At 44.2% G+C, this 9504-nt stretch overlaps 1 non-coding gene and 1 pseudogene across 1 annotated transcript; both read right to left on the bottom strand.

The window, feature by feature from the left end:
* Positions 1-7070: 7070 nt before the first annotated feature.
* LOC119945326 lies at positions 7071-7208 on the bottom strand. Its single transcript, XR_005456195.1, has one exon. It is a non-coding gene; the product is annotated as a small nucleolar RNA SNORA7 (small nucleolar RNA).
* Positions 7209-9072: 1864 nt separating this feature from the next.
* On the bottom strand, positions 9073-9175 carry LOC119945360 (annotated as a pseudogene).
* Positions 9176-9504: the final 329 nt, after the last annotated feature.

Below are 9504 nucleotides of genomic sequence, written 5' to 3'. Positions count from 1 at the left end.
GGGGACAGACTTTGATATGAACAGAGTTGGCAGACACGATCCCTGTCTGCAATGAGCTTACAGTAAACTCACTGTATTCCCTCCTACTTCAACTGTGAACCCTATGTGGGGCAGGGATTGTGTCTGACCTGATTAACTTGTATCTACCCTAGGGCTTACCACAATGCTTGACAAATAATAAGCACTTAACAAATACTCATTTATTCTATAATTATTGAGAATTTACTGTGGGCAGAGCACTGTACTAAGCACTTGGGAAGTACAATACAACAATAAACAGTGACATTCCTTGCCTATAGTAAGCGTACTGTCTGGGCTGGGGGAGACAGACATCAATACAAATATATAAAGTTACAGATCTGTACATAAGTGCTGCGGGGCTGGGAGGGGGGAAGAGCAACGGGAGCAAGTCAGTGTGACACAGAAGGGATTGGGAGATGAGGAAAATTGGAGCTTAATCTGGGAAGGTCTTTTGGAGGAGGGGTGCCTTCGATAAGGCTTGGAGAGTGATTGTCTGTCAGATTTGAGGAGGAAGGGCCTTCCAGGCCAGAGGCAGGACATGGGCTAGGGGTTGGTGGTGAGACAGGCGAGATTGAGTGAGAAAGTTACTGACAGTGATGTTAGCACTAGAGGAGTGAGGTGTGCAGGATGGGTTGTAGAAGGAGAGAAGCGAGGGGGGCGAGGTGATGGACTGCTTTAAAGCCAATGGGAAGGAGTTTTCGTTTGAAACCAAGGTAGATAGGCAACCACTGGAGTTCTTTTGAGGAGGTGCGTGACAAGTCCTGAACGTTTTTGTGGAAAAATGATCCATAATAATAACAGTAATAATACCACCACCCTCAAACCAGGTGTTTTCTGTGACACTCACTTCATCAAGAGTTTCCTGGAGCCATCTCATAGCTGATTCTATTTCATTCTTCTTATCAGCATGAAGCTTCCAACGCTTTGTCACTTTCCCTGCCCTCTGTCTTTGCAGCAGCTAATCGACCTGGGTGTGATTCTCCTTCAAGAAAATCCTTATTCAGGCCAATGGCATCTCCCCAGGTGTGAACTGATTGCCTCTCACACCTCTAAGGTGATTTATCTTTCATGGAAATTTGCAATATTTTCCCTGGGGCTGGGAAGCGAAGGGGAGGCTGGCATTGTCAAAACCCAAAGCTGTGGGGCTGCATCAGTCCTCTCATCTATAAAATGAGGATTATGACAGTGAGCCTCGTGTGGGACAGGGACTGTGTACTATCTGATTACCTTGTATCTACCCCAGCGATTAGTACAATGCCTGCCCTATAACATGTGCTTAACAAATATCATTAAAAAAGAAAAATCCTTAGCTCTTTGTTCATCCAGAAACAGTCTCAGTATAGAATTCCACCACATGTGGAAAAGGTGGATTTTCCTATAATGCCACTCCAACACCACTCGTTACCAAAATACAGAATGGCAGTGGAAAGTTAGACTGTAAGCTGCTTGAGAGAAGGGATCATATCTCTGAACGATAATAGAGATGTCCATGCACTCAAAACAGTGCTTAAAAAACACTTCTCAGAGAAAATTCTAGGTCTCTGCATTGGTGAACAAAACATCCTTTCTGTAGCGTCAGATGTCAGTGGTCCTTTTGATCCACTTTCTACCTAAAACAACTTTCTTCTGGAGTCTATCTTTTACTAACAATCTCCTCTGAAAAGGCCTCTCCATCCGTCTCTTGCTCAGTTTCATGCTTTCCTATTTCCTTTGTGGTTATGAAGAGGCTTTTGAAGCCACGTTTCTATTTCTGAAATCAGTCCCCATAGCTTCGGCTTCCTCATTACCAGCACCGGTATTTCCGAACACCTGCGAGTCAGGGGACCTGGGTTCTAATCCCAACTCTGCCTGCTGTGAGACCTTGGGCAAGTCACTATACTTTTCTGGGCTTCAGTTCCCTCATTTGCAAAATGGGAATCCCTGTTCTCCCTCCTGTACTGTGAGCCCATGTGGGAACCTGATGATCTTGTATCTACCATAGCGTTTAGTACAGTGTTTGGTATGTGGCAAGCAATTAGATAACCACAATTATCATTATTATTGCTTATTTGGGGTAACACAATTAGTAGTCCACCATAAAATAAGAAGAGATAATCCCTGCCCTCAAGTAGTTTACAGTTTGTCAATTTTATGAATGGTACACCTGGGCTCATGTACTTTTCGCAGTGCTCCTCAGTATAGAATTCGTCACATAGTAAGTGCTCAGTGAACACCAAGTATGATGATGATAATGATGCAGACAAGACAGACAACCACCACCTGGGAAAAGACATTATCCAGATCTGATATGGATTCCCCGGGGATTATTTTAACTTGGACTCTCAAAGGTCCAGGTGAGACCCTTATCAGTCAACTGTCAATTGAATTTTTGGAGTGCTCACTGTGTGCAGAGCACTGCACTGAATGCTTGGGAGCATTCTAGACCACAGATCTGGTAGATGCAATCCTTGCCCTCAATGAGTTTACAGTCTAGTGACTGTAGTGGGAGTTATTTATTGGCTTGGGGTGTCTAATAATAATAATGATGGTATTTGTTAAGCACTTTCTATGTGCAAAGCACTGTTCGAAGCGCTGGGGGGATACAAGGCGATCAGGTTGTCCCATGTGGGGATCACAGTCTTAATCCCCATTTTCCAGCTGAGGGAACTGAGGCCCAGAGAAGTGAAGTGACTTCCCCAAAGTCCCACAGCTAAGTGGCTGAGCCAGGATTAGAACACAAAATCTCTGACCCCCAAGCCCGGGTTCTTTCCACTGAGCCACACTGCTTCTCCCACGCTGCTTCTTTAGGAAACGAAGCCCAGGTTACCTAAGCAGTCTCATTCCTTCAACTTAAATGGAAAGGACCTCAACGCTGGGATAAGAAAAGCAATGCGAACAACTCAAGGAACTGCTTCAAAAGAAAGATTTTGCCCAGGTTTTTACCATCACTGACAGGAGAAGATGCACTTGTAAGATGTACAACAGAAGGCCTGTTTCAGGTGAGTGTGTCTCTCAACTCTGGTTTGCTGTACTCTCCCAAGTGCTTACTACAGTGCTCTGGACATGGCAAAAATACTCAAACAATACTACTGATGAAGATGAGGCCCATCCCAAGATAAGAAGCACCATGAGAGTCAGCAAAGCCACAGCATCAGCCGCCCTGTCACGCCATTTCACCGTGGAGTTCTCCCCTTTCTAGACTGTGAGCCCACTGTTGGGTAGGGACTGTCTCTATATGTTGCCAACTTGTACTTCCCAAGCGCTTAGTACAGTGCTCTGCACACAGTAAGCACTCAATAAATACGATTAATGATGATGATGGGGCCAAGGGCCAACCAGGACCCAGGGGTTCTGGAGAAATCTGGAGGAAACACGTGTTGAAAGTGGCATTTGGATTTGAGGAGACAGTCAGTTTCCCCAGTTTAGGCCACATTGCTGTTGCTCAAAACGGAGTGATTTCTGAGACAGCCATCTTCTGCATGGCTCTGATTGTTTCTCAGCCCGCGTGGGAGCCCTCGGGTCTCTCAGATGGCAGGAGCGAGACAAACGCTATTGATTGGCCCACTGATTAACTCGGAGCTGTATTACCGGGACTCATCTCTTTCCTCGGCTCGCTCTTTGATGGGGAACAATACGCAATTAAGATGGATGTGGACAGCAGACTCCTTCTGTCCTAGATTCTCGATATCAGATATTTAGCTTTCCAACAAAATGAGCGGATTCATCCCTCTGACACGATCTCCGAAGAGATAGGCCCGGGAGCTGACTGCAGAAAAAACTCTGGCTGGGATCATCAGAATAATAACAATAATAATAATAATAACTGCGGTATTTGTTAAGCACTTACTATGTTCCAGGCACTGGTGGATACAAGCAAATGGAGTTGGACTCAGTCCCTGTCCCACAAGGGGCTCACATTCTTAGTCCCCATTTTCCAGACGAAGGAACTGAGGCCCAGAGAAGCAAAGTGACTCACCCAAAGTCATACAGCAAGAAAGCAGTGGAGCCAAGATCAGATCCCGGGTCCTTCTGATTCCCAGGCCAGGGCTCTATCAAGCTGCTTCTCAGACTCCGGAGGGAGGAGAGACAGCGAATCTGGTCCATTGGGATTCGCCTTTCTCCTAGCCTTGGTTCTCTTGTCCACTGCTTCTGCGGATTCTTGAGCCAACACCTCTGAGGTGCCCGGAGATCTAGCACGTGTGGATGAGAAATGCAGACATTCAGCTTTAAGCTTGCCCTGAAAGCATGGGGAAATGTGGGATGCTTCTGCTCAACTCTACCTGGAGTTCAGTACAGCATTTTGTGCCCAGTGGATGCTCAACAAAACCCACTCACTGGTGGATGAATGGAATGGGGAACTCCACCACATGTCTGCTGTGTGACCTCGGGCAAATTGGATCACTCCTCCGGACCTCAGTTCCCTCATCTGTAAAATAGGGGTTTAAGACTGTGAGCTCCACGTGGGACAATCTGATCACCTTGTATCCCCCCAGCACTTAGAACAGTGCTTTGCACATAGAAAGCGCTTAACAAATACCATCATTATTATTATTAGACACCCCAAGCCAATAAATGGGTACAGGGACTGTACCCATTTGCTCTGCACACAGTAAGTGCTCAATAAATACGACTGATGATGATGATTACTTGAGGAGCAGCATGGCTCATTAGAAAGAGTACGGGTTTGAGAGTCAGAGGTCATGGGTTCTAATCCCAGCTCTGCTGCTTGTCAGCTGTGTGACACTCGGTAAGTCACTTAACTTCTCTGTGCCTTGTTACCTCTTCTGTAAAATGGGGATGAAGACTGTGAGCCCCACGTGGGACAACCTGATCACCTTGTATCCCCCCAGTGCTTAGAACAGTGCTTCGCATATAGTAAGCACTTAAATACCATCATTATTAGTATTATTAACTCCAGGGCTTAGAACAGTGCCTAGCACATAGTAAGCGCTTAACCAGTATTATAAAAAAAAGGGAACAGGATCTAATTATTAGATCGCCCTAAGCTCCTCCGAGGCTTTGCTTGATACTCAGTGTTTTTCAGGGCAATGCCGGGGAGGACTTCAAGAGGACAGGACTATCTGACTAAAAATGCATATTTAAATGTTCCCTTTCAAGTGGAAATTTCACATCTAGGTTGATGCAGAACTACACTTGTGATATACTAGTCCATCAGGACAGAGGAAATGACTAGAATTCTATCCTCCAAAATTCATATACGTTGGTGATCAGTGAGATTTTGACCCTTTCACACAGTTCAGCATTTAAGTACTTGGCTAAATAATAACTGTGGTATTTGTTAAGCGCTCTGTCCCAGGCACTGTTCTAAGCGCTGGGGGAGAAACAAGATCATTGGGTCAGACACAGTCTCTGTCCTGCACGGGGCTCACAGTTTTCATCCCCATTTTCCAGATGAGGTAACTGAGGCCCAGAGATGTTAAGAGACTTGCCCCCAATTAGGCAGCAGACAGGTGGTGGAGCTGGAATTAGAAACCAGGACCTCTGACTCCCAAGCTGCTTCTCCTATTTATATTTATGTCTGTTTCCCCTCCCTCTAGACTATAAGCTCATTGTGGGTAGGGAATGTGTCTTTTTATTGTTGTTTTGTACTCTCCTGAATGCTTAATATAGGGCTCTGCACAAAGTATTATTAAGTGCTGTTGTCATTTCCTTATTCATAGCGACTCCATGGATATACTTTCTCCAGAACATCTTGTCCTCTGCCACGATCTTTTAGACTGTGAGCCCACTGTTGGGTAGGGACTGTCTCTATATGTTGCCAACTTGTACTTCCCAAGCGCTTAGTACAGTGCTCTGCACACAGTAACTGCTCAATAAATACGATTGATTGATTGATTGACTGATCACAACCTACCAGTTCTTCCGTTATTGTTATTATGGTCTCCAACCTTCTAGCTGCTGGTCTGCCTCTTCTGCATTTTCCCTGGACTTTTCCTAGCATTAGTGTCTTCTACAGAGAATTTGTCCTCCTGATGATGTGTCCAAAATATGCTAATCTAAGTTGAGTCATTTGGCCTTCCAAAGATCACTTTGGCTACATTTGCTCCAAAATCCATTTGTTTTTTGGGCTGTCCACGGTATTCGCAAAAGTCTTCTCCAATACCACATTTCCAAAGAATCAATGTTCTCTCTATCCTGGTTTTTCATTATTCAGCTTTCAGATCCATACATTGTCACCGGAAACACCAAAGAATTGACAATCTCTATTTTTGGCAATTGTTATATCGGCATATTTCATGACTTTTTCCAGGATCTTCACAGCAAGTCTTCCTAACGTTAATCTTCGGTGTACTTCTTGACTAGTAGTTCCCTTATTATTATCGATCCCAGGAGACAAAACTGTCACAGTACACAGTAAATTCTCAATAAATATGATTGAGTGAATAAAGGAATGAATGAAACAATGCTCACTCACCACCACCTCTTTGACCTTGACATACCATAACAACCATGATATTTGTTAAGTGCTTATTATGTGCCAAGCACTGTTCTAAGACCTAGGGTACATACAAGCTGACCAGGTTAGACACAGTCCCTATCCCATATGCGGCTCACAGTCTTAAGAGAAGCAGCGTGGCTCAGTGGAAAGAGCCCTGGCTTTGGAGTCAGAGGTCATGGGTTCGAATTCCAGCTCCACCACATGTCTGCTATGTGACCTTGGGCAAGTCACTTAACTTCTCAGAGCCTCAGTTACCTCATCTGTAAAATAGGGATTAAGACTGTGAGCCCCACGTGGGACAACCTGATCACTTTGTATCCCCCCAAGCGCTTAGAACAGTGCTTTGCACATAGTAAGCACTTAACAAATGCCAACATTATTATTATTAATTACTGTCTTACGTTGTTAAGTCATCTCTGATCCATAGCGACTCCACGGACACGTCTCTCCCAGAACGCCCCACCTCCATCTGCAATCATTCTGGTCATGTATCCATAGAGTTTTCTTGGTCAAAATCCATAAGCGATTTACCATCGCCTTCTTCCGTAAATGTGAGTCTCCACCCTCGACTCTCTGCCATAAGGTTGCTACCCAGCACATGTGAGTTTTGACTTGTAGCAGATTACCTTCCACTCACTAGCCACTGCCCAAGCTAGGAATGGAATAGGTATACCCCTGCCTGACTCTCCCTCCCATAGCTGAGACTGGTAGAGTACTGGAAACTCTCCAGATGTGGTCCTGAGAGGGGAATCCTCATTTCACAGATGAGGTAACTGAGGCACAGAAAAAGGAAGTGACTTGTCCAAGGTCATCTAGCACACACGTGATGGAGCCGGGATTAGAACCCACATCCTTCTGACTCCCAGGCAATCAATCAATCGCATTTATTGAGCGCTTACTGTGTGCAGAGCACTGTATCTACCCCCTAGGCTGTGCTGCTTCCCTCCATCACACTCTGTCTTTCTCCTATACCCAGCTTCTCTCCTCTTCTCTCGTTGTGAGGGGGACTGGGACAGTTGAGTCGGGAGAGAAAAAGTTCAATCAGCTCCCCAAACCATTGGGATCAACAGAATCCTAATAAAGGCAGCGTGGACTAATGCCAGAGGACTTGGGTTCAAATCCCAGCTCCAACACGTGTGTGCTAGATGCACTTGGACAAGTCACTTCACTTCTCAGGGCCTCATCTGTAAAATGGGGATTAGGACTGGAAGCCCTATGTGGGACAGGGACTCTGTCCAAATCAATTATCTAGACACTACCCCAGCAAGGCCTGGCACACAGTAAGCACTTAAGAAATACTATAAAACAGAAAATAAAACAACAAATTGCAGTCTCAACTTACAGTTTCCAGCTCCCTTCACTTTCTCTTTCTCTCTCACTCTCTGGCACACACATATAAAACCAAGGGTGAAGGTCACTGAACATGGGGAATAGTTACATGCAATGTAGTTTTCTATTATTCATTGTTAAATACCCTCTCTGACAGCTGTGTGGTTTCATAAATGTCCCCTTTCACCACACAAAACCAGTCTTCAGCAACGCTAAGAGCAATTTGAAAACATTAACAGAGATGGGAAGTCCCCATGTGTAACCAATGAACTGACAATAACCAGGAGAAATCCTTTGGACTGGAAGCTCGTTATGGGCAGGGAACATGTCTACTATAATTCTGGTGTAGTTCACTCTCCCAAGTGCTTAGAACAGTGCTCTGAACATACTAAGTCCTCAATAACGATCAATCAATCAATTGTATTTATTGAGCGCTTACTGTGTGCAGAGCACTGTACTAAGCACTTGGGAAGTACAAGTTGGCAACATTTAGAGACAGTCCCTACCCAACAGTGGGCTCACAGTCTAAAAGGGGGAGACAGAGAACAAAACCAAACATACTAACAAAATAAAATAAATAGAACAGATATGTACAAGTAAAATAAATGGAGTAATAAATACATACAAACATATATTCAGGTGATATACATATATACAGGTCCTCTAATTATGGTAATAATTATGATAATAAATCCCCTATTTTACCGGGCCATTTCTAATTATTAAAATAACATGCTAAAATAATCTCCCTTAATTAATCAAATGATCAATTGATCAGTAGTATTTTCTGACTGCCAGGCGCATTACTAAGTACATGGCACTTAGGAGAAGCAGTGTGGCCTAGTGGGAAGAACCCAGGCCTGGGACTCAGAAGGGCCTGGGTTCTAATCCTGGCTCCGCCACTTGTCTCCTGCATGACCTTAGGGAAGTCACTTCACTTTTCTATGCCTAAATTCCCTCATCTGAAAAATGGGATTGAAGACTGTGAGCCCCAGGTGGGACAGGGACTATACCTAACCTGATTTCCTTGTAATAATAATAATGACGGCATTTATTAAGCACTTACTACATACAAAGCACTGTTCTAAGCACTGGGGAGGTTACAAGGTGATCAGGTTGTCCCACGGGAGGCTCAGTCTTAATCCCCATTTTACAGATGAGGTAACTGAGGCCCAGAGAAGTTAAGTGACTTGCCCAAAGTCACACAGCTGACAATTGGTGGAGCAGGGATTTGAACCCATGACCTCTGTCTCCAAAGCCCGTGCTATTTTCCACTGAGCCACGTTGCTTCTCGTAAAAATTGTCCTTGGATAGAGGATGTACCAGATATTAAACTGATTAGAACAGATACTACACTTGATCTTAGCCAAAAGGCCGAGATACGATCTACCCCAGCACTTAGTACAGTGCCTGGCACATAGTAAGTGCTTAAAAAAAAACACAATCTTTATTAACTTTAATAATATTATTACTATCAATCAATCAATCAATCGTATTTATTGAGCGCTTACTATGTGCAGAGCACTGTACTGAGCGCTTGGGAAGTACAAATTGGCAACACATAGAGACAGTCCCTACCCAACAGTGGGCTCACAGTCTAAAAGGGGGAGACAGAGAACTGAACCAAACATACCAACAAAATAAAATAAATAGGATAGAAATGTACAAGTAAAATAAATAAATAAATAATAAATAGAGTAATAAATATGTACAAC

The sequence above is a fragment of the Tachyglossus aculeatus genome, chromosome 24, assembly GCF_015852505.1.
Source record: "Tachyglossus aculeatus isolate mTacAcu1 chromosome 24, mTacAcu1.pri, whole genome shotgun sequence".
NCBI lineage: Eukaryota > Metazoa > Chordata > Mammalia > Monotremata > Tachyglossidae > Tachyglossus > Tachyglossus aculeatus.
This window is presented reverse-complemented; position numbering and strand designations above follow the sequence as displayed.